Here is a 4,806-nt window from a genome sequence, read left to right on the forward strand (position 1 = left end):
TCTCGTCTCTCATCTTGGTTTCCTCCCGAACATCATGATCTGACAAATCCCCTGATTTCATACGTCCAGTGACTCCTTTCTATCTGGCCTACAATGCAAAGCTTGGCTTTGTTCTTTGCTTCTACATTTACAAGCAGCTTTTTGTCTCGCTTCCAGCTAAACCAAACCACATTGACAAAGAACTGCCTAATTAATATATCAGAACCTTTCGCTGATATGTCACCTTCAAAAACAGTTGTAGTTGGACCCCTACCTTTGTCATTTTCACAATTCCTCTGACCAGTATGGTCCTTCCTTCATCCAATATGATTTCCTACCAGTGTATGAATCTGCACCACAATGGCAACACAATTGGTTTGACCATGAAGGCCTCCATCTCGATGCTGCAATGTTGATCACGTTCATTTTCATTCCTGACCACAAATCAATAGCATCTCTATCTGCAGTATCCTTTGAAACAGACATTTGGAGGCATTTCGAATGTTTTTCTATAAGATTCCATAAGCTAAATGATCTCTCAGTGCATTATGAAGACCATCATTGAACTGACAGTTCTCAGGCAATTTCTTCCATTCAGCCATGTATGCTGAAATGGATTCTCCTTCCTTTATATTCCACTTATGACACCTAAAACGTTCTGCAATCAGCGATCGTTTCAGCTTTAAATGTTCCTGCATTACCTGTAATATAAGTGGCAAAGGAGAGCAATTGACAAATAATATGGCTTAGACAGGAAGTAAATGGCAAATAGATTAAAATGGAATTGGACATTGGTTTAGTTGTTTCAGTCATTCCAGAAGATCTGTTTGACAGGCATTTCTAAGATATTAAAGTGAAGATTGCAGATATCCAACTAACAACTTGTACTGGTGAAAAGATAACTCCTGTGGGAATGACATTTGTAACAATGAAATACAACCAACAAGCCACATTGAGTTTGGGTTTGGTAAAAACTGGAGGACCAGCACTGTGGGTTGTTTCTGGCTGCGATAACTACAACTTGATTGAAAATCCAGCCACCATCTGCCAGCCACGTCCCCTGCAATGAAGCCAACTGAAAGCGAATTAAGAAATGTACTGGATGATGCCACAACTGTATCCATGCTGAACATGATCAACCGTTGCCCAACAGAAGACAACTGGTGTTGGTGCTAACTTCTGTGCTTCTGGCTGGAAAGCATATTGGACCAAGGAAAGACCACGGTGTTCAGAGGAATTGTGAAAGTGACAAATGCATAGATCTGATGACCACAGTTTTTGTAGACAACATGTCTGAGAAAGCTTCTAATATGTGAATCAGAATCAGTTCCACTGTCACTGACATATGTCATAAAATATGTGTCAGCTGTACCAATACATGGTAATAAAGCTGTGAATTATGTCAGTATATAGATCTTTTTTCTAAAGTTAAATTAAACAATTAGTGCAAAAAAGAAGCAAGTTAGTGTTCATGGGTTCAATTTCAATTCAGAAATCTGATGGCAGAGGGGAAGAAGCTGTTTCTGAGTCACTGAATGTGTGTCTTCAGCCTGCTGTTCCTTCTTCCTGATAGTAGTAATGAGAAGAGGGCATGCCCTGGGTGATGGGGGTCCTTATTGATGGGTGCGGCCTTTTTCAGGCATCATTCCTAGAAGGTGTCCTGGATGCTGGGGAGGTGAGTGCACATAATGGAGCTGTGTTTGTAACTTTCTGCAGTTTATATTGATTCTGTGTACTGCACCCCTACACCCTCCCCCCCCCCCATGAATGCTGTCCATGGTTCATCTGTAGAAATTTGTGAGAGCCTTTTGTGACATATCAAATCTCCTGAACCTCTGAATTAAATATAGCTACTGTCATGTCTTCTTTGCAACTGAATTGACATGTTGAGCCCAGGATAGAGCCTCAGAGATATTGACACCCAGGAATTTGAAATTGCCCACTCTTTCCATTTCAGATCCTTCTATGAGGACTGATGTATTTTCTATCGTCTTACACTTTCTGAAATCCACAATCAGGTCTTTGGTTCAGGCAGTTACTTGTGAAATATTGCTTGGCTTTAAACAGGAAGAGTATTCAAGGTGCTTCAGGAAAGTTGCAATCATTCGGCATTTGTGAGTATAAAGAACCAGAATCTACTCTGTGTGCATTGAGGATATTGCATGAATTTCAAGTGGGAAACAGAAAGCTGCTTGTAAAAGTAGATACAAAGACCAAAGCTCAGCTGGATGAATGGAAGGCCAAACAGAAAGGAGTCAATGGAGATACGAATATAGAGTATTCATCAGATGACAGCTGTCCATGAAAAAGCCAAGAGGAGAGATCAGTCATAAAGGGAGCAATAGATAGATTAGTCAGAGAATACTCCAGTGAGCTAAATGCACCTTCCCAAGATCAAGATGAACAAACTCAAAGAAAAATGAAGAAGAAAGGTGGCTACCACTGTCAGAACCACTTCCTGAAGTCTCAGAATCAACTCCCACAGCAACAACAGAGGAGGCCTCAGAATCTGAGATTGTTTCACAGCCACAAGTCTCATCAGCCAAACAGAGTGATCCTCCTTGTCAGGAAAGACATTACCCCAGAAGAGTAAGAAACCCTCCACAGTGATTAAATCTTTAGGCCTGAATGGGACAATTTAAAATGTGCTACACTGTGGGTGTGTGAGTATGGTTGTTTTTATTATTGACTTACGGCACAGAATGAGCCATTTCAGCCCTTCAAGCCGCACCATCCTGGAAGCCCTGATTTAACCCTTGCCTGATCATAGAGCAACTTATAATGAACAATTAACCTTCCAATTGGAACATATAATATAGTATACTGTGTATACAGTTGAGATGCATTCTCTCTTGAGTTGGAGTTTAGTAATATTTAAGTAATCTTGTATGTATATATATATATATATATACACACACATATACATACACAGTATATATTGGTTGACAAAGTGTTCCTGTCCATTTACATAATTCATTCTGAATTGTATATATAAATATGTGAATTTCATAGTTCACCATGTTACCACGTGATATATGTATGCCTCACTTTAACTAAAACATGAAATTAGACCCACAGTCCCAGACTCCTGTGTCTCCATTTGAATTAGTTGAATGTTTTGAAATTACAAAACATAACAGTTTGAATGTCTCATTACAGTTCAGCAGGTCGGTAGCCGTCTCATGTTTGTTTCAAAAATACCTCGTCGCCAGTGTTATGCTTTGTAACTTCATAATCTTAAACTAATTCAAAGGAAGATACGGGAGTCCGAAATGTGCATCTAACTTCGTGCTGACTTTAAGAAAGGCATAAACGTATCACTTGGCAGTGTGATAATTTATGTAATTCATGTATTTATACATATAACCTGTCATGGATTATTAAAATGAAAAGAATGCTTATTCAAACTATATATATACAAATACATTGAATTGAATTGAGTATAACTGAAATATTAAATACACAACAAAGATATGTACAGTTGAGGAAACGTGAGTGAAGGCAGAAGGCATAACAAAACACTCACCTGACAGAGAGATTCTTTTAGATTAGACAACAGGACGCAGGAGCAGAGTGAGGGTCATTCGGCCCATCAAGTCTGCTCTGCAATTCAATCAGCGGATTCATTATCTCTCACAACCCCATTCTTCTACCTTCTCCACATAGCCATGAACACCCTACTAATCAAGAACATGTCAATTTCCTCTTTAAATGTACCCAATGACTTGGTCTCCACACCATCTGTAGCAAAGACTTCCACAGATTCACCACCTTCTGGCTCAACAAATTCCTTCTCATCTCTGTTCTGTTATGAGACTGTGTGCTCTGGTCCTAGACTCAATTATAGAACCATAGAACATTACAGCACAGAAACAGGCCTTTTGGTCCTTCTTGGCTGTGCCGAATCATTTTTCTACCTACTCTCACTGGCCTGCACCTGGACCATAGTCATCCATACACCTCTCATCCATGAACATGTCCAAGTTTTTCTTAAATGTCAAAAATGAGCCCGCATTTACCACTTCATATGGCAGCTCATTCCACACCCCCACCGCTCTCTGTGTGAAGAAGTCACCCTAATTTTCCCTTTAAACTTTTCCCCTTCACTCTTAACCCATGTCCTCTGTTTTTTTTTCTCCCCTAGCCTCAGTGGAAAAAACCTGCTTGTGTTCGCTCTAACTATACCCATCATAATTTTAAATACCGCTATCAAATTTTCCCTCATTCTTCAATGCTTCAAGAAATAAAGTCCTAACCTATTCAACCTTTCTCTGTAACTCAGTTTCTCAAGTCCCAGCAACATCCTTGTAAACCTTCTCTGCACTCTTTTCATCTTATTAATATCCTTCCTGTAAATAGGTGATCAAAACTGTACACAATACTCCAAATTTGGCCTCACCAATGCCTTATATAACCTTACCATAATATTCCATCTCTTATACTCAATACTTTGATTTATAAAGGCCAATGTAGCAAAAGCTCTCATTACGAACCTATCTACCTGTGATGCCACTACTAGGGAATTTTGTATCTGTAGTCTCAGATCCCTCTGTTCTACTGCACTCCTCAGTGCCCTTCCATTTACCTTGTATTCCTACCTTGGTTTGTCCTTCCAAAGTGCAATACTGCACACTTGTCTGTATTAAACTCCATCTGCCATTTTCAGCCCATTTTTCCAGTTGATCTAAATCCCTCTGCAAGCTTTGAAAATCTTCCTCACTGTCCATTACACCTCCAATCTTTGTATCATCAGCAAATTTGCTGATCACAATAGGATCAGAATAGGAAGCATCCTTTCCACATCCATCTATCTCGGCCTTTCAATAT

General features: G+C 39.6%; 1 pseudogene; it reads left to right on the forward strand.

Moving 5' to 3' along the window:
* The first annotated feature begins 509 nt into the window (after window positions 1-509).
* LOC132400014 (RNA-binding protein 25-like) lies at window positions 510-2,572 on the forward strand (annotated as a pseudogene).
* Window positions 2,573-4,806: the final 2,234 nt, after the last annotated feature.

Source organism: Hypanus sabinus, chromosome 1 (assembly GCF_030144855.1).
Source record: "Hypanus sabinus isolate sHypSab1 chromosome 1, sHypSab1.hap1, whole genome shotgun sequence".
Classification (NCBI taxonomy): Eukaryota; Metazoa; Chordata; class Chondrichthyes; order Myliobatiformes; family Dasyatidae; genus Hypanus; species Hypanus sabinus.